The following is a 20,984-nucleotide window of genomic DNA, read 5'->3' on the forward strand; positions in this document are numbered from 1 at the left end:
GGGGAGATAGCATCTTTTAGCGTTGGAAGGGGAAGACAGGAGTGCCTGGCGTGCTCTAGTCCATGGGGTCACAAAGAGTCGGACACGACTAAAACAACAACAACAACAACAACAACAACAACAACAACAACAACAACAACAACAAAGCATTGGAAGGGACTCCATGGGTCATCAAGTCCAACTCCCTGCATTGCAGGAATCTCAGCTAAAGCATCCATGACAGGTGGCCATTGAACCTCTGCTTAAAAAACCTCTGAGAAAGGAGAGGCCACCACCTCCTGAGGGAGACCATTCCGCTGTCAAACAGCTCTTCCTGTCAGAAAGTTTTTCCGCATTTTTAATTGGAATCTCCTTTCTTGTACCTGGAAACCATTGGTTCAGGTCCTACCCTCCAAAGCAGGAGAAAACAATCTTGCTCCATCTTCCATGTGACAGCCCTTGAGATATTTGAAGATGGCTATCCTATCTCCTCTCAGTCTCCTCTTTTCCAGGCTAAACATACCCAGCTCCTTCAAGCGTTCCCTGTAAGGCTTATGTAGTTTCCAGACCCTTGATCATCTTGGTTGCCCTCCTCTGCACACGTGCCCACTTGTCAACATCCTCCTTAAATTGTGGTGCCCAGAATTGGACACAGTATTCCAGGTGTGGTCTGACCAAGGCAGAATAGAGTGGTACTATTAATTCCCTTGATTGGGACACTATACTTCTGTGGATGCAGCCAAGAAGAAGAAGAAGAAGAAGAAGAAGAAGAAGAAGAAGAAGAAGAAGAAGAAGAAGAAGAAGAAGAAGAAGAAGAATTTACTATTTGTACCCCGCCCATCTGGATGGGTTTCCCCAGCCACTCTGGGCGGCTTCCAACAAAGATTAAAAATACATTAAAATGTCACACATTAAAAATTTCCCTGAACAGGGCTGCCTTCAGATGTCTTCTGAAGGTCAAGTAGTTGTTTATCTCCTTGATATCTGATGGGAGGGTGTTTGCAGTCTTTGAATTTATTGTATCCAAATAAAGGGGGGGGGAGGAAAAAAGTCTTGGTGTTGGCTGCTACAATCTTGCAATGTTTAAAGGATGAATCGACCAACCAGACCGTGAAAATTCACGCTCCTGGTATTAAGCTAGTCACACCTCCATTTGCACTGCCAGGAAATCGCAGTTAGGCAGGCAGTCACCCAACTCAGCCACACCCTTGTTACCTGCTTGGCTGGTTCAGAAGGGGCCTGCTCACTCATGCAGAAGCGCTTTGAGCATTCACTATACAGCTAAGTTTCCCAGTGCTGGATTCCTCCACAATACCTAGAATGCATAATGGAATTCCATGCCACAAATTTCGCCCCATCCGTCCTTCTGAAAATTGGCTGCCCAGATAAATTTCTGAATATCCTTCAGCTCCTCCATGATAATATGACAGCAACAATCGCAGATAACAATGGCTCGCAAGGTGAACCATTCACAGTGGGATCAGGTGCTAAACAGGGTTGTGTTATTGCCCCAACTCTATTTATTATTTTGATTGCCATGATCCTGTCTTTCAGCCTGCTCTCAGCTGTTCCCTTGGAAACCGGCATCCAAGGTCAGAGGGAGTCGATGCTGGCAGCTCTGGCCTCTGCTCAGCCTTTGTCAAATCTAAACCTCTCTGTTCCTTCCCGTATTCTGCAGCTGGCTGTAAAGTTCCACTTGGAGCTGGCTCGTTCCTGACAGGTGGGTGGGGCTAGGGGTAAAAGTGGGTGGAGCAAGAAATTGACTCACACATCTCTCTCTATTCAGGCAAGCAAGAAATATTATTGTAGTTCAAGGATACATTTGAGCCAGGCAGAAACAGTCTAGGAGGGTGCAAACCTCCTTGGAGTTTTATGAGCAGAGGTTGGAGGGCCACTTGTCATGGATGCTTTAGCTGACAATCCTGCATTGCAGGGGGTTGGACTAGATGACCCTTGGGGTCCCTTCCAACTCCAAGATTCTATGATTCTACGATTCTATGAAAGCAAGGATATAGCTTGTGGCCTGAGGAGAGTTCCAAGGGCCAATCAGGGAGGCCTGGAAGGCCGCTATCAGCATCTGGACCTGAGGTTGTTTGGGAGATTAGACCCAATCTATGGAAGATGATGGTGTGGGCTAAAAGGAGCCTCCATGTTCAGCAGCAGCAGGATTTATGGGACCTTGTGTGTAAGGGATTATTCACCCTTACCTTTTGCCCCGCTCTTTCTAAGAGGTCCACTCTTTAATGCTCCATGTCCAAACATTGTTGTTGAGGGGGTTTTGCCCTGAGTTTTCCCTGCAAAGACCCACTCTTTAAAGCTGAATCGGAGCAAATGTCAATTCTGGTTTTCCATGAATTGACATTTATTCCTTTTTCCCCCAAATTTTTTTATTCATTTTATAACAAGCACAAAAAACACAAACAGAAAAGACAAACAATACGAACAAATTCTTGTCATATCCTCATTTTTCTAAAAATTGTTAAGTGGGCTTCCCCAAGTCCCACCTATCTGATTTTCATCTTTAGCAGTTTACATACATCATAATTTCTAACCATCATTTTTTTTAAATCACACTTAAAATAACTTCACATTTTATCACTTACAAATAATACTATTTTAAAGTACCCTATCTTCTACTTCTAACCCTACAGCCTCTATCCACTTCCAAAGCTATTCTAAGGTTTAAATCTTAACATATTTTTTTCAAATATTCCTTAAACTTCTTCCAGTCTTCTTCCACCGTCTCTTCTCTCTGGTCTCGGAGTCTCCCAGTCAGTTCGGCAAGTTCCATATAGTCCATCATCTTCGTCTGCCATTTCAAATATTCCTTAAACTTCTTCCAGTCTTCTTCCACTGTCTCTCCTCTCTGTATGAATTGACATTTATTCCAACTGAGTTTTAGAGAGCAGGTTTTTATGGGGAAAGCTCTGGTGGACGGGCTGGGGGCGGGAAGGGTGCTTGGACATAGACCTTTGAAGCATGGATCATGCCTGGAAAAATTGGAGGCAAGGTAAGTGTGGATAAGCCCATAATCTGTATGGGTAAAGGATCTGAAGTCTGTAGCTGCAGCTGCTTGAGTCACTGCAAAAGAGGGATATCCAAAGGGAAGTACAGCAGCTGACATTATCAAGGACTGTTCCGTCACCAACAGTGCCGTGTTGCATGTTCACAACTTGGACATGTGTTCTGTATCAGTAGCTGATTGAGCAGGAAGTACAGGTACCACAGCTTCTCCCTCCCTCCAGATCCTTTCCCAATCCAGTCATCTGACTTCTTCCCCAACTGCTATGATGCACACTTCGATTCCTGCTCTACCAGAGCAGATCAGGAAGGAGAAGCAGATGGAACCTGCAGGCCAGATTTGGGCCCAGAGACGTCCGATGCCCACAGGAAGTTTTAACTAAGAAATAAACTTGTCAGACTCCAGCTGAATGAAACTGGCAAACCGCAAGCCTGGTTGTGTAACTTTCCATAATTGCACAGGCCAGCTGTTTTCTGAACCTTGAGGAACTGCCAATTCCTTATTTAAAGAGTGTTGCACCGGCAGCTAACAAGGGCTTGGAAAGATGGAAGATGAAGATGGATATATGCAAATAGATCCGAAAAGCCAGCAACAGCGCACCGCACCACTTCCCAAGTGCACCAAAGGTATTGTTTGAAAGCAAATCTCTCAGTTTACCTTTACAAATAAAGCAAAAAGCAGGGCAGCGGTTGCAGTAACTTAACCATCACCTGTAAACAAGATTTAGGAAGTGTTGTTATGAACTTCTTCCATTGGATTCACACACACACCTCTTAAATGTTAAAATGTGGAATGTGCTTTGCATTTGATATATGTGTGTGGCAACGTTTTGAGTGTGTCTTCATCTCATCTAGCAAAAAAATGGTATTTACAACAGGGCTTAAACTGTGACTAACTAGTTCACTTGGTTTCAATGGGATTTATTTGTTTGCCTGTTGGTTTGTTGCATTTAGAGCACACCTTTCTTCCAATGAGGTGGTGTTGCCGGGCGGGATTGAGGTTTGATGAGGCCCTAAGCTGCTGAAGGTAATGGGGCCCTTTCTATGTCCAGCTGTCCTTTGTCAACAACAAATTGTCACTGTTTGTTGTGTTGAATATATGCTATATGCCGCAATCCTAGAGTCGTCTGCAACTGGACTTAACTGTCAGGGGTCCTTTACCTTTACTTTTTAGACAACACAAAACACAGTTGCTGTATGTAGGTTTTATTTTATTTGTTTTTTATCTTATATTTTGGAAATGTACATCCAGTTTCCCCCCCTTTAAACTTCAGGTCTTTAGTCCATAATTTTCCCACACGTTCATCTAAATGGTAATATAATAATAATAATAATAATAATAATAATAATAATAATAATAATAATTTATTATTTATACCCCGCCCATCTGGCTGGGTCTCCCCAGCCACTCTGGGCGGCTTCCATAAAAACCAAAAATACAGTAAAATATCACACGTTAAAAACTTCCCTGAACAGGGCTGCCTTAAGATGTCTTCTGAATGTCAGGTAGTTGTTTATCGCTTTGACATCTGCTGGAAGGGCGTTCCACAGGGTGGGCGCCACTACCGAGAAGGCCCTCTGCCTGGTTCCCTGTAGCTTTGCTTCTCGCAATGAGGGAACCGCCAGAAGGCCCTCGGCGCTGGACCTCAGCGTCCGGGCAGAATGATGGGGGTGGAGACGCTCCTTCAGGTATACTGGACCGAGGCCATTTAGGGCTTTAAAGGTCAGCACCAACACTTTGAATTGTGCTCGGAAACGTACTGGGAGCCAATGTAGGTCTTTCAAGACCGGTGTTATATGGTCTCGGCGGCCGCCCCCAGTCACCAGACTTTTGGTATAACCAAAGTCCTCTGACCATTTAATCATTGCTTCTTTAACTTCTTTATTTTTGTTTTTTGTTGTTTTTTTTAAAAAAGGGCAACCAGTCTGCATACAAATAAGGTTTCTGTGGACAATAGAATGTTGGCTTTGGTCAGGTTTCTGCATCTTTGGGGGCAATTTAATAAGAAATTGGAGCTGTCCATCAGTTGTTGCTGGACTACAAATTCCCACAAGCCCCAGCCAGCATCATCAGTAGTCAAGGATGATGGGCATTGTAGTCCAACAACATCTGGATGGCATCTCATTGGCTACCCCTGAAGTATATCAACCTTTGCTGCCACTTGTGTGAGAGATGTCTTTCTGAGATATACCGGTACTTGCCACCTGCTCATTTGGAAATTGCCATTTCCACCTCAAATGATTCATGCCTCAGTCCCACCAAATGAAATGATTGTTTCATTGTTTCCAACAAGGGTCTCAAATCAATCCCCCAAGTACCGTAACTTGTGCCAGCTTGCACAACTCTTCAAAGTAGGAGTTCTTGAGTAGTTGGTTCCTAATAGTGTAGCAACTGAAGAGTGGGGAAAATGTCTAGTTTATACTTCATATGCTTTTAAAATACACAATAGCACACAGCTTAGGTAATTTCCTTATGTCTTCAGGAAAATACCCTTGTTGGGGGAAGTTGTGGGTGGATGTCAAAACTGCTGCTTTCCATCTTTTTCTTCTTCCTGATTATGGAGCACTTCCTCCCATCAGACCGCATGGGTGACAAAGAGCAAGACAGGGTCCAGTGGCGTAGCGTGGGGGGTGCCAGGGGGGCCGGCCGCACCGGGCGCAACATGGGCGGGGGGCGCGCTCGCACTAGCAGCTCTCTGCCCCTACTAAAATCCACGGGTTAGGGAGCCTGCGCTCGCTCGGCTTGGCGAGGAGGTCGCAGAAGGGGGAGAGCGAAGCCTTCTGCCGGGCAAAAAAAGGAGAGGAAGCCGGGCGGGCGGGCGGGCGGGCTGGCTGGCTGGCGGGGGTCTGGCTGCGCCTGCTGCTGCCGTTGCTGCTGCTGCCGGGGCTTTGACAGCTTGGCGAAGCGGAGGGAGAGGAGCTTTATGGTAATTGTGGCTCTCTCTCCACTGGCCGCCTCGCTAGTGAGCCGAGCCGAGCCGGGAGTCTGGCGAGGGGGCGGGAAGAGACTTTTCCACCTCGCCTGGTCAAAAAGGAGAGCGGAGTCTCCTCAGGGCGCCCTCAGGCAGGGCAAGGCAAGCAGAGCGAGGAGGAGAGAGAGGGGAAGGGGGGGGAAGCAGCCAGGAAACGCTGCGGTGTGGAGGAGGAATCAATTAAGGAGAGAAAGCGAAAGGAAAGAAAAGAGGCAGCTCCAGGAGAGCGCGGGGAAAAGAGAAGCCTCGCTGCTGCTGCTTGGGAGAGTAAATTACTGTACTTGCCTTGCCCCGGGTTAGGGGGTGCAAATTAATTGCCTTGCCCCGGGTTAGGGGGCGCAAATTACTTGCCTTGCCCCGGGTGCTGATAACCCACGCTACGCCGCTGACAGGGTCAACATCTGCTTGCTTGATACGCTTGTTTGTATAAATAGTCCATCCAGCAGTGTAGCGATCTGGGTGCATAGCAAAACCAAAATTTAAACATTTCGTAGAATTGTAGAACTGGAAGGGACCCCGAGGGTACTCTAGACTAACTCCCTGCAATACAGGACTCTCAGCTAAAGCATCCATGACAGATGGCTATCCAACCTCTGTTTAAAAGCCTCCATTGAAGGAGATTCCACAACCTCCAGAGGGAGTCCATTCCACTGTTGAACAGCTCTTACTGTCAGAAAGTTGTTCCTGATGTTTCATTGCCAGTGTGGTGTTGAGAGCCAGTGTGGTGCGAGAGCCAATGTGGTAGACTCGTAATCTGGTGAACCGGGTTCGCGCCTCCGCTCCTCCACATGCAGCTACTGGGTGACCTTGGGCTAGACACACTTCTCTGAAGTGTCTCAGCCCCACTCACCTCACAGAGTGTTTGTTGTGGGGGAGGAAGGGAAAGGATATTGTTAGCTGCTTTGAGACTCCTTCGGGTAGTGATAAAGCGGGATATCAAATCCAAACTCTTCTCTTCTCTTCTTCATTGGAATCTCATTAAAAATAAATAAATAAATAAATGTTTTAAATGCAAGGGGGCAGTGTTATATTCCCATCCTCCAAAAGCAGCAGAAAATTGTCTCCCTCCCAACTTCACAGATGACAAATACCAATCTCCACCCCACTTTTCATGCAAGGCAGAGGGAAACTAACGCTGGACTTCGTCTCTACCTTCAATGTTACAGGTTCTTCCTCGAATGTCTGGTGGAAAGTCGCTTTCAGCATTGCTCTGGCAGGGAATGTTGCTCTGGTCCTTGTTCTTATTTTCCTTAGTCTTCCAAGTAAGAAGATTCCACGTAAGGCTTTCAGGTTTATGTGTGGGGTGGGATTTTCTTTGGGGGCGGGTGTCATGCAATGAATACACAATTGTGATATATATGTGAAATGGAACCAAGCCCCTCTCCCTTGCTTTTCCCCAATATTAATAAAATGAAGTTTTGTTTTGGAGCAAAAATAATATTCATCCCATTGCCCAGATACCTAAAGTGTTCTGGAGTTGTCAGTTTCCTCACCACCACCCATGGTGCTGCCAGTTTCCTAACCCATCAACCTCTGAAGCAATGCAGAAGGTTCCACATCCATTTCCTCCCAGTGCAATTATGTGGCTCAAATTGGATTATGCAGTGCATCTGTGTGTTATATAGGACGTGGGTGGTGCTGTGGTCTAAACCACTGAGCCTCTTGGGCTTGCCAATCAGAAGGTCAGAGGTTCGAATCCCTGTGACAGGATGAGCTCCCATTGCTCTGTCCCAGCTCCTGCCAACCTAGCAGTTTGAAAGCACACCAGTGTGAGTAGATAAATAGGTACCGCTGTGGCGGGAAGGTAAAAGGCCTTTCTGTGCGCTTTGGCATCCGTCACAGTGTCCCGTTGTGCCAGAAGCGGTTCAGTCCTGCTGGCCACATGACCCGGAAAGCTGTTTGTGGACAAACGCCGGCTCCCTCGGCCTGAAAGCGAGATGAGCTCCACAACCCCATAGTCACCTTTGACTGGATTTAACCATCCAGGGGTTCTTTACCTTTTACCTTACTATTATAATGCATATTTTATAGGGGAATGCTTGAAAAGCAATTGTCTGCTTCAGGGGAAATGCATACTAAATCGAAATTCAGATTTTTCTTTCTTTCTTCATTCCTTTGTTATCATCCACATACAACAGTATGATTGAATGCCAGTAAAGCTGAAATGGAGCCTACTTATCCCTAATCCCCACATAAGCAGGAAAGCCAATCAAATTTAGGGTTGTCTCCAACTGAGTTCTAATCAGAGGAGAGCCATTGAAATTAATGGAACTTAGCTAATCATGTGCATTAATTTCAAAAATCTACTCTGAGTTTGACTAACATTGGGTACAGCCCTTAGTGTTGAATTTTTTACTGTTAAATGTTGAGGGATTGTCTCTTCTACCTTCTAACTCAAAGCAGCCACAATAAATACAACGCAAAAGTTTAAAAGGCGCAAGGAGATAGGATAATAATATATTGAGGATGGAATAACAAATAAAGTGAGTAACGCAACAATAACGAAAATAATAGTAGGTAAAGAAGATCGCACGCGGGTGGAGGGAAGTACTGGGCTGTGGGGGAGGGAGGTGAAGGGATTAATTGAAATTGCTAAAGACTGGAATAGGATTTAAGAGATTTAATTTTTATAAAGATTCTCTAAGGAAGCAGCAAGAAATATCAAGTAAAGGTATCAGGGAGGAGATCAGTGTAAATGTAAACACAAGACTTATGGTTTTGTTACATAAGATTTTCTTTTGGAGTTGTCTGTTTATTTTGGAGTTGTTTGTTGTAAAGAATGTATATTATGTGAATAAAATAATAAAGGATTAAGAAGAAGAAAAAACAATAAATACAGATTCCGCCAATAATGAGTTTTCGACAAAACTCTCTCAATGGGAGCAAATTACGAACGTTGTAAACAGATGGGAATTCTCTAAAATTGAACTGTTTTCTAAGTTTCCCAGGACGTTTTTGCCAGCAAACCTCCACACAACCAGATCCGGAGTTGCCTGAAAAGATGTGTCCCTTGCAGCTCGGATAAGATGCGCACAACAGGTAACCCCCAGCCCTGAACTACATATTTGCTTCTCTTTGTTGTTGGTTTAAAAGATCTACAAAATGTGGAAGTTAAACTGAACCCAAAGCAGCCTCATGACTTACTGAAAGTCACTGACAATGCAACATCATGCATAGTTACTCAAAACTTCATGCATAGTTACTCAAAAAGTCCCACCGTGTTCAGCATTGCTTACCAGAGAAGTCTGCAGAGAATGGAAGCCTGAGTCTGAAAATTGATAGTAAAGCAAGGCTTGTCCCTCTGCTTTTTCTTACAGGCCTTTTCCTCTGGTGACTGAGGGCTCACTCACACTTCAACTTGCCCTTTGCCTAGAAAACAAGTGGTTTTCTGTGTGTCCCATGGCTCCAAGCAGTTCTGCCTCTGCCCTGCTGCCTCCCCCCACTCTTTAGTGCTACAGTGGTACCTTGGGTTACATACGCTTCAGGTTACATACGCTTCAGGTTACAGACTCCGCTAACCCAGAAATAGTGCTTCAGAACTTTGCTTCAGGATGAGAACAGAAATCATGCAGCGGCGACGCAGCGGCAGCAGGAGGCCCCACTAGCTAAAATGGTGCTTCAGGTTAAGAACAGTTTCAGGTTAAGTACGGACCTCTGGAACGAATTAAGTACTTAACCCGAGGTACCACTGTAAATCAGAACAAACGGCAACCTGCAGAAAACCCGGTTGCCATTAGTTCTGATTTTGTGCTACACCACAGGTTTCCCTGGGAGAAAGCAGCAGGGCAAATGGCAATGTGAATCAGCCCTGAATTGCCACTTAACATTAGAAATTAGGCTAGTATCCCCTAGATATGTAAGGTAGGAGTTTTCTTCTTTTTACCTGTTTTGGATTCCCCTGGGTTGGAGAGAGCATTCTGGGCAAAATTCAAAATGGGATGAAGTGGGGAAGGCATGAAGAGATTCATATCATTTAGGGCAGAGGAGGCAGCTGCCCATGATGACAGAATAAAAATTATTTTAAAAAGCAGGTTCAAAGTTTTGGTCACCACTAGGAGATGAAGGAGAAATTGAATTCCGTTTGGATTCAAAGGCAAACTTTCCAAAGCAATATGCAAACCAAAATATAGCCATCCTTCAAAATGTACATTTCTCTGAAGTTTGCAATGCAGTTTTCCTACAAAGTTATGTGTATAAAAATGCATACATTAGCAAACAAACAAACAAACAGAAAAATGTGTTATATTAGGGAGAATTGCTTTGCAAAGTTGTGTTGAATAGGCAAAATTGCACACAAAACTATATGTATATCGGGAGAAATTCACTTTTGAATTTTCACGATGACTTGTCTTGTTTCGTTTTTTAAGGAATTTTGCAGACTGATTTTGCGGAACATGATTAGGAAAATGAGAAACTAAGTGAACCTGAAATAGACTTCCTGAAAAGGCTACTCTCCTCCATTCAGGAGCATTCCAGTGTGGACAAGCCCCTAGTCTTAACATTGGTAGTAGTAGTCAGAACTCCTGGAGTTCAAAGCTTAGGGAGTGGGGAGAGAACAAATCAAGTTATTTGAAGCCTAATGTTTTACTATCGAAGCCCCACCCACCCCGCCCCACTATATGTTCTCTATATGACTGTTGTCTTACATTATAAACTATAGCCTTTAACCATCCTTTAGGGTAATAATATACTCCAAATGTACACCATAATGTCACAAAGCCATCCATGCACAAGATGGAAGTATCAGCAGGCTTGGGAGAACTCCAAGTAGGGGAACGAAATATAAAATAATGAGACCTGAGCAGGGCTGGATTTAGGTTTGATGAGGCCCTAAGCTACTGGCCCTTTATATGTCCAGCTGTCCTTTGTCAGCAACAAATTGTCACTGTTTTTTGTGTTGAATATATGCTATATGGTAATTTATGGACCCAATATTGGGCCTACACAACACAAAACACAGTTGCTGTATATAGGTTTTATTTTTTTATCTTATACTTTGGAAATGTACATCCAGTTGTTTTTTCCTTTAAATTTCTTTGGGGCCCCCAAGAGAGTGGGGCCCTAAGCGATAGCTTGTTTAGTTTATACGTAAATCAGGCCCTGCTTACTCAGTGGACACAGAATACTGACTGGCTGATTGCAACCCAGAACATGACATCTGCACACTGAATCAGATGGTTGCATGTCCCACGTTTATTTTATATTAGAGAACCTAGTATCACTTTCATAAAAATCTGAATTAATTATTACCTGATTATTACCTGCTTCCAGGACTGTTAATAAAGTGGGTACCCTCCCCCACCCGCCACCACCAGCTTAAGAGTGATAAACGTAAATTCATGTTGACCTCTAACAGGAGGGCTGCTAATAATATTTATTATTTCTTAAATGGCTGATAAAAACAAGCCAATGTTCAATGGGTTATGACTCCTTTCCCTCTCTCTGCTCTTTTCTTCACAGCAAATCTGACTCTGGATCCAAGCACAGCTCATCCCCAACTCTACATATCAGAAGATCTGAAGAGTGTGAAATGGAGAGGCATGAAGCAAAATGTGTCTGCCGGTCCCTTGAGATATGACGTGATGGCGAGCGTCCTAAGCCACCAGGGAATCAACTCGGGGAAATTTTGCTGGGAAGTGGAAGTGGTGGAAGGGGGCAGTTGGTGGGGTGTGGGAATTGTGAGGGAGGATGCAAACAGAAATGGGGCAATTCGCCTTGCACCAGAGGGAGGGTACTGGGCGGTACAGCGTATTGATGGGCAGTACCAGTCAATTACTGACAATCCTAGGACAAATTTGTCCTTATGCCATCACCCAAGTAGGATCCGGGTTGCCCTGGACTACTCGGAGGGCCTGGTAGGATTTTTTGACGGTGATACTGATGCCCATCTCTTTACCTTTCCGAAAGCAAAATTCTCTGGGGAAAAGGTCCATGCCTGGTTCTTGATTTATGGGTGGAATGGGGAGCTCACAATCCATCCATGAGAGAAAGGAGCACCCCAATGCTGTTCTTCTAGGGTCTGAAACCAGACTCTATAGCTCTGGAAGGCATACAAGAATATACTTTATGGCCTAGCCACTCAACCACAGATTCATAAATACTAAGGAGGTATCACTCATGGCACGGCTACTTTACTTATCTTAGAATCATAGAGTTGGAAGAGACCACAAGGGCCATCGAGTCCAACCCCCTGCCAAGCAGGAAACACCATCAGAGCACTCCTGACATATGGTTGTCAAGCCTCTGCTTAAAGACCTCCAAAGCAGGAGACTCCACCACACTCCTTGGCAGCAAATTCCACTGTCGAACAGCTCTTACTGTCAGGAAGTTCTTCCTAATGTTTAGGTGGAATCTTCTTTCTTGTAGTTTGGATCCATTGCTCCTTGTCCGCTTCTCTGGAGCAGCAGAAAACAACCTTTCTCCCTCCTCTATGTGACATCCTTTTATATATTTGAACATGGCTATCATATCACCCCTTAACCTCCTCTTCTCCAGGCTAAACATGCCCAGCTCCCTTAGCCGTTCCTCATAAGGCATCGTTTCCAGGCCTTTGACCATTTTGGTTGCCCTCCTCTGTCTACTAGACCCACACAGAAAATGTACTATTTGAAGTTCTGTTTGACATTCTGAATAAATGCCTGGTTTTTATCCCAACATACAGTTGCACAGAATACTGGCCAAGCTGCAAAATGTTTGAGCTACTTGATGACTTTGAAAGCCATCTAGGCCCCAGATGCTAGGCTTACTCATGTCCAGTGCCAACACCAGGCCTCCACAGTGTTCGCAACCTGCCAGGTATACTTAGTGACCTGCTAAGTGCTTCTCCAAACAGGGAGCAGGAAGTGAATGAAGGCTCTAGTGGGCTTCCATACATGACTAGCAAATGATGCTAGATCAGGGGTGGGGTGCCTGTAGCCCCTCATAAAGTGTTGGGCTCCAAGTCCTATTAGCCTATGGAGGACAGGCTTCTATTTGAAGATGTCCCCTGTTTGAAGGGCTGACTGTTCCAAGGAGAAAGAGCCCTAAGAAGGAAGTAGCCTATCAACAGAGTCCTCACCTGCACAACAGATTGAGCAGGGACATGGATCACCTGCTCCCAGTCTTCCCCACTAGGGCAAGGTGTAATGCTTCTCAATTTAATATGGGAGCAGGTAGCACTGTGGTCTAAGCCACTGAGCCTCTTGGGCTTCCTGATCAGAAGGCTGGCGGTTCAAATCCCCACAATGGGGTGAGCTCCCGTTGCTCTGTCCCAGCTTCTGCCAACCTAGCAGTTCAAAAGCACACCAGTGCAAGTAGATAAATAGGTACCACTATGGAGGGAAGGTAAACGGTGTTTCCATGTGCTCTGGCTTCCGTCATGGTGTCCTGTTGTGCCAGAAGCGGTTTAGTCCTGCTGGCCACATAACCCAGAAAGCTGTCTGTGGACAAACGCCGGCTCCCTTGGCCTGAAAGCGAGATGAGCGCCACAACCCCATAGTCGCCTTTGACTGGACTTAACCATCCAGGGTAAGCTTACCAGACATCCCCGTTTCACGGGGACAGTCCCCAGATTTACAATTCAGTCCCCATAGAAAATCCATTGAAGTTGAAAAGTGGCCCTGGATTCATTGAAAAAAATCTGTTAACCTTAGTCCAGGGGTCCTTTACCTTTTTACCTACCTTTCTCAATTTAAATTTCTAAACTTGCACCTATATGCAATTTTATGGAAATCAGTATCCTCTTTGTCTGGTGACACATTTCCTCATTTTTCATAAGGCATAAGTGCCCCCCCTTTATCAGCCCTGAGGTGGCACTTGGCCAATGGTCAGGGAGTTGAAGCTGCCCAGAGTGGCTGGGGCCACCCAGTCAGATGGGTGGGGTAAAAATAATAATACAGTGGTGCCTCGCAAGACGAAAAGAATCCATTCTGTGATTCTCTTCGCGGTTTTTTCATCTTGCAAAGCAAGCCCATTGACGGATTAGCGGATTAGCGCTATTAGCGCTATTAGCGCTATTAGCGGCTTTTAGCGGCTTATCTGCTGATCGGATCAGCTGATAAGCGGCTTAGCGGCTTAGAAAAAGGGGGGGAAGGAAAAAAACCAGCAGGAACTCGCAAGACATTGTCGTCTTGCGAAGCAAGCCCATAGGAAATTCATTTTGCGAAGCACCTCCAAAACGGACAACTCTTTCGTCTAGCGAGTTTTCCGTCTTGCGAGGCATTCGTCTTGCGGGGCACCACTGTAATAGTTGTTGTTGTATTTATACCTTGCCCATCTGGCTAGGTTTCCCCAGCCATTCTGGGCGACTTACGGCATATCTAAAAACATAATAAAAACATCAAGTGTTTAATCCTCCTGATAGAGGGCTGCCTGTATTATTATTCTTATTATAAGTTCAGCTACAGCTGAGAGGCATGGGCTCCCTATTTCTGCACAAGAGTACAAACTGGACTCCACCTTTCTTGTTTATACATTGTAGTACGCAAAATTCCTTGTAATCCGCATCTAATTTAGATTCCTAATAACTCAGTAAGGCAGTTGACTTGTTATTATTTCCTGGGGGATGGGATGAGGTCAGAAGATGGGGGATTCCCCATAGCTGCTTGATGAAATGCAGAATGACTCGATGAAAAGCCAGTTCCTCCCAGCCATGTCTGCTCTCAATGGTAACTTGAAAAGCTCCAGCTGGTTTGACTTCCAAGGAAAGAAATAGAAGCCAGAGGTTCCTAGAATCCCCAGTGCTGTCATAAGATCTCCTTGCAAACCACAAACACGTCCCAAGGTCCCCGCTATGAGGAAAGAAGCAGCCTTGAATCCCAAAGCGAAATGGCTGAAAGTGAGAGAAAGGACTTTAAAAAGATAAAAAGAAAACAGTTTTTTAAAAATAGCACAGAGAATCTAGAAAGCACAAACTTCCGTCCACAAATGGTCACTCTGTGGACCCTTCAGCTTTGCTAGCGCTGTGCAGGCAGAGGGGAAAGTGCCATGGAGAACACAAAGAATTAGGAGGGCAGGTTCCAGCGCTTACTGAGACAAGGCTGTTACATAGACTCTGCATATGTTTCTGACTACAATCTTCCTTTCCGGGAGCTTGGAAAACTTGCAAGTTCCTTATATTCAGAAACAACCTGTTCAGAAAAATATGAGCCCCAGAAGCCCCTCTGAACAACTCTTTGTAAATTGCACTGAAGTTTCTCCTTACAGTCAAGCGGTGTATACATTTTATGAAATAAATAAACAAGTTGCAACACCATTTTTCTTCTTCTCTGTGTGATGAATAACCAGGGTGATGCTCCCGCTATGTGTGCAAGCCTGCAAGTGCCATACAGTGTTTCCTCTGCCCTTGTAAAGGAATCTGTTCTTCAGGGTGGCATCGCCTACTTCCTGGGTCTGCTCTGAGGTCCTAGGAAAAGGACCTTTTCCCAACACTGGTGCATCCCTTCACCGCAACAGCCTTCATAAGTCATCTTCGAAAAGTATCTTATTAGTGTGTATAAGTTTGCATTTAATAATGACCATATTTGAAGGTGGGGCTGTTGTCGGGCAAAGAAGAGTTTGAATTTGATATCCCGCTTTATCACTACCCGAAGGAGTCTCAAAGTGGCTAACAATCTCCTTTCCCTTCCTCCCCCACAACAAACACTCTGTGAGGTGAGTGGGGCTGAGAGACTTCAAAGAAATGTGACTAGCCCAAGGTCACCCAGCAGCTGCATGTGGAGGAGCGGGGAAGCGAACCTGGTTAACCAGATTACGAGTCTGCCGCTCTTAACCACTACACCACGCTGGCTATCCAAAGAGGTGCGTGGTAAATGTTGCAACATAAATAAACATAAATCTCATCTGCCCAAATGATGCATGAAATTACTGGGAGGTGGGACAGTGCTCCTGGCCTGCTCCACCCAAAAAAACCCCCAGAGTCCTTTCTGTTGGGGATAATTCAGTCAGAAATTCCCAGGTGTCAAAAAAGTTTATTTATGTATGCCACCACTGCGGTGTTTCGGTAGCCCCAAAATGGAAAATGAGCGAGGATCCAACCAAAGAAGAATGGCAACTTAAACTGATGGAATACGCGCAGCTAGCAGATTTAACATATAGAAGAAGAGAACATAGCTGTCAATGTTTCCCGTTTTTTAATGGGAATTCCCTTATTCCGAATAGAAAAGGGAAAAGTTGACAGCTACGGAAGAGAATGAGAAGAACATATGCCTATGAAACATATGGGTGAAAATTGTGTACACTTAAAAACGCTGGCAGCATTAAGATAAATTCAACAGCGTAAATAAGTTTTGATGGATGTAACAATGGAATACTGAATGGTTTAGCTGATGTAGAATATGCAGGGATGTATGGTATGCAAACTGAACCACGGAAAGAGAAGAAGGGAAGTCATTGATTTAAGGTTGTTTAAACAAATATTCCAAAATGTAAATTTGAAATATATATATATGAAGTTGGCTCCACCTTTAGATGCCCATTAGTTGCTTCCCTGTAGGCTTCCACAGTTAAGAGGCACCAGAACTCACCATGAACATCTCCCTCATTCTCTTAGAATGGCAATGGTGCCCACCTGAGAGGTGCCGGAAATGAGTTCCTGTGAGTTCCCCCTGAACAAAAAGCCCTGCTTCCACATAATAGGAACAGTGTTCAAATGGAATGGAATCCTATGTGTGACTATTGCAGGTGACCATGCATCCACACTGAGTTCATTTATCTTACAATACTTCAATGACCTAAATAAAAAGTCACTGATTTCTCTTCTCTGTCTACACCCTGCTAGAAAAATCCAATTTCATTTAATTCAGGAAATCTTGTGGAGTTGCACAGATGGGATTTTCCTTTACTCTCCACCCTGTTGTTAATTATCCTGAGTAAATGTTTTGGACGCTAACTGACTGAAGCGGGTAGAATTTCCAGATAGGGATTTCTGAATGGATGAATCATACAGGATCACTTGGATAACAACAGTGATGGTTACCATATGTAAGCAAATATCCATGGCAACAACAACTCAGGCAGCATGAACAGCCCTGAAATCTATGAATGAAGGTTGGTATACAAATGTAATTAATAATTTAGAATTAATAATTTAGAATTAATAATAATAATAATGATAATAATAACCACCCTTGGGTTGCTCTTTTGAAGTTTTTATTATGCATTTTTACTGTGATTTTATGTTGTGAGCCACCCTGAAATCTGCGAGTATTGTCTGTTTTGTACCTTCACCTTGGCCTCTGTGTGTGTGTGTGTGTGTGTGTGCACAGACTTAGGCACCTGCCACGTGAATTGTGTAATCTTCACCACTGCCACCACTGCAAGCTACCATAGGAGCCAACTCCAGGGGGCTGTGAGTGCTTGGGCCCCCAAAATAATATAATTGTGGAGACTGGGCACCCACAAAGTCAATGAGAAAAGCCAGCAAGCAGCAGCGTTGCCTCTGAGAGAGTAGCAGTTCAGCTTCGCCCTCCACAACCACCGAGCAAGGCACCCTTTTCGGGTGGAGTGGGGGCTCAAGTCTGAGCCTCTCCCCATGGAAAAGGGTGCCTCACTGGCTGCAGTGAGGAGGAAGATGAGGAGCCGGCAGCAGCCACTGTAACACAAACATGCAACGTCACACACCCATGCCTGCATGTTGGGGGGCCGGGCACCCACAATCCTGAGGGCAAGTTACCAAAGCTAGAGAGCTTCCACAAAGAGGCAAAAAAGGTCAGTTTTAAAGTATGCCAACATAACAGGTTGGAGCAGGGAGCCAATAAGAGCGTTTCCACCCCCATCGTTCTGCCCGGACACTGAGGTCCAGCACCGAGGGCCTTCTGGCAGTTCCCTTGCTGCGAGAAGCCAAGTTACAGGGAACCAGACAGAGGGTCTTCTTGGTAGTGGCGCCCGCCCTGTGGAACGCCCTCCTATTAGATGTCAAAGACGAAAATAACTACCAAACGTTTAGAAGACATCTGCAGGCAGCCCTGTTTAGGGAAGCTTTTAATGTTTAATAGGTTATTGTATTTTAGTGTTTTGTTGGAAGCCGCCCAGAGTGGGTTGTTGTTGTTATTATTATTATTATTATTATTATTATTATTATTATTATTATTAGGTTTTCCATTTCTCTTTGTGGCCTGCATCTTTAATAGATACCTGGCGTGCACCCACACACTGAAGCAACCTAAAGGCTTCTCCCGTCATTTGAATAGAAAGGCGAAACCAAACAAGCAGCCTGTGAGATATTTGCCAGGCCCGAATTCTCAACCTTGATTTTCCACGAATCATATAGGGACATAGTAAGTTGATTAACACAGAGCCAGACCATTGGCTCATTTAGCTCAGTGCTGACTCTCCAACCCGACCTAGAGATGCTAGGAATGAAACCTGGGACCTTCTGTGTGCAAAGTGGGTGCCCTACCAGTGAGCCACAGCCCTTCCCCAAGGCATTTGGGGCACTTACCTCTCGGCACTTGCACAGCGCCTGCTGCCAGGAAAGCCCCACCCTTGTTACCTGCTTGGCTGGTTCAGAAGAGGCCAGCTGAGATATACAGAAGCGCATTGAGCGTTCGCTGCTCGTCCAGGTTCTCAAAGGCTGGATTCCCCGAAAGAAAATGCTTTTCATGCGTTGTACAGTGGTACCTCGGGTTACATACGCTTCAGGTTACATATGCTTCAGGTTACAGACTCCGCTAACCAAGAAATATTACCTCAGGTTAATAATAATCATAACAATAATTTTTATTTATACCCCGCCCTCCCCACCCAAGGCCGGGCTCAGGGCGGCTAACAAGCAATAATAAAAACAAGTTGAATGAATACAACTTAAAAACAAGATTAAAATATTGAAACATTAAAATATTAAAGTGCAGCCTCGTCACAGGAGGAGAAAGGAAAAAGAAAAAAGAAAGAGGGGGAGCGAATCAAATTGGCTCCAAGCCAATGCCAGGTGGAACAACTCTGTCTTACAGGCCCTGCGGAAAGAAATCAGATCCCGCAGAGCCCTGGTCTCATGAGGCAGAGCGTTCCACCAGGCCGGAGCCAGTGTTGAAAAGGCCCTGGCTCTGGTTGAAGCTAATCTAACTTCCTTAGGGCCTGGGACCACTAGGGTGTTGCTATTTATGGACCTTGAGGCCCTCCGTGGGGCATACTGGGAGAGGCACTCCCGCAGATACGAGGGTCCTAGGCTTAAGAACTTTGCTTCAGGATGAGAACAGAAATCGTGCTCCGGCAGCACGGCAGTCTAGGACTAATCAGTTAAGAACAGTTTCAGGTTAAGAACGGACCTCCGGAACGAATTAAGTACTTAACCCGAGGTACCACTGTATATGGAATCGACTCCCGCAAGGTGTAGAGGTCGGCCATCGGTTTGGGTGGCTTCAAAAGGGGCTTAGACAAAATTATGCAGGGAAGGTTTATCAACATCGATTAGCTGTGCTTGATGTTGGGTGATAACGCTGAGGCCGGTGCCCACCCCCCAAATGCAGCGTCTCCTGGGATTCATCACTCCGGTCTCCCGTCACACTGATGTGACCCATATCCAAGGACATGAGCACACAAACTAGCAGAGTCCAGCCTTGAGGAGTAACATCTAAGCCTTAAAAAAGGTAAAGGACCCCTGACAGTTAAGTCCAGTCGCAGACGACTCTGGGGTTGCGGTGCTCATCTTGCTTTACAGACCGAGGGAGCTGGCGTTTGTCCGCAGACAGTTTCCCCAGGTCATGTGGCCAGCAGGACTAAGCTGCTTCTGGCAAAACCAGAGCAGTGCACGTAAACACCGTTTACCTTCCCGCCGCAGTGGTACCTATTTATCTACTTGCACTTTTTTGGCATGCTTTCAAACTGCTAGGTTGGCAGGAACTGGGACCGAGCAATGGGAGCTCACCCCATCGTGGGGATTCGAACCGCCGACCTTCTGGTCGGCAAGCCCAAGAGGCTCAGTGGTTTAGACCACAGTGCCACCCGCGTCCCAATTTATTGCAAATTAAATCAAACGTAACAGAACAAAGAAAACATGGTTTCTCTCTCTGTCTTTCATCCCCGGAGAGAGAACTGCAAAAGCAATAGCTATACAAAGTGGAAACAGCGTATCTCCCTTTCCACTCACAAGACTCCAATATTCAGTGCTGGAATGTAAACAGACATGTGACATGTAACAATGCCACACATCTGCAGCACAGGAGGAATGGAATTGCCAACACTTGAGGGGGTGCAGCTCTGAATGCCAAATGCTTGGGAGCATCACAAAAGGCAAGGAATTGGGATCCATGCGATGGTCACCTCCAGGCTTGACTACTGTAATTTGCTGTACGCGGGGCTGCCCTTGAATCTGTCCCAGAAACTCCAGTGGGTGCAGAATGCTGCAGCGGGGCTCCTCACGGGGTCTCTGCCATGGGAGCATATTCACCCAGTGCTTTTCCAGCTGCACTGGCTCCCGGTGGAGTACAGGGTCAGATTTAAGGTGCTGAGGACCCTCGTACCTACGAGACCGCCTCTCCCGGTATGCCCCACAGAGAGCCTCAAGGTCCATAAACAGCAACAGCCTAGTGGTCCCAGGCCCTAAGGAAGTTAGACTAGCTTCAACCAGAGCCAGGGCCTTTTCAACACTGGCTCCGGCCTGGTGGAACGCTCTGCCTCATGAGACCAGGGCCCTGCAGGATCTGATTTCTTTCCACAGGGCCTGTAAGACAGTGTTGTTCTGCCTGGCCTTTGGCTTGGAGCCAATTTGATTCCCTTCCTATGTTTCTTTTTTCTTTTTTCCTTTCTCCTCCTGCGATGAGGCTGCATTTTAATATTTTAATGTTTCAATATTTTAATGTTGTATTTTAATCTTGTTTTTAAGTTGTATTCATTCAACTTGCTTTTATTATTGCTTGTTAGCTGCCCTGAGCCCGGCCTTGGCTGGGGAGGGCGGGGTATAAATAAAAAATTATTATTATTATTATTATTTGTGTGTGTGTGTGTGCGCGCACACACACACACACAGAGCCATTCAAGCAGTGCCTGCAAATTTGTTCTGTGACTTTAAAACTACTGATTATGCAAGAGCTGCAGCCA

At 45.4% G+C, this 20,984-nt stretch overlaps 2 long non-coding RNA genes across 2 annotated transcripts; one reads left to right on the forward strand and one right to left on the reverse strand.

Annotated features, from left to right (window-relative positions):
• The first annotated feature begins 3,243 nt into the window (after positions 1-3,243).
• Positions 3,244-12,626, forward strand: LOC310702047. Its single transcript, XR_014523159.1, has 4 exons — positions 3,244-3,627; positions 7,139-7,249; positions 8,913-9,011; positions 11,433-12,626. It is a non-coding gene; the product is annotated as an uncharacterized lncRNA (long non-coding RNA).
• Positions 12,627-12,699: 73 nt separating this feature from the next.
• On the reverse strand, positions 12,700-16,996 carry LOC310702200. Its single transcript, XR_014523350.1, has 2 exons — positions 14,218-16,996; positions 12,700-13,791 (listed from the first exon to the last, which is right to left on the reverse strand). It is a non-coding gene; the product is annotated as an uncharacterized lncRNA (long non-coding RNA).
• Between the last annotated feature and the right edge of the window lie 3,988 nt (positions 16,997-20,984).

The sequence above is a fragment of the Podarcis liolepis genome, assembly GCF_965112155.1.
Source record: "Podarcis liolepis genome assembly, chromosome: 2".
Taxonomy (NCBI): Eukaryota; Metazoa; Chordata; class Lepidosauria; order Squamata; family Lacertidae; genus Podarcis; species Podarcis liolepis.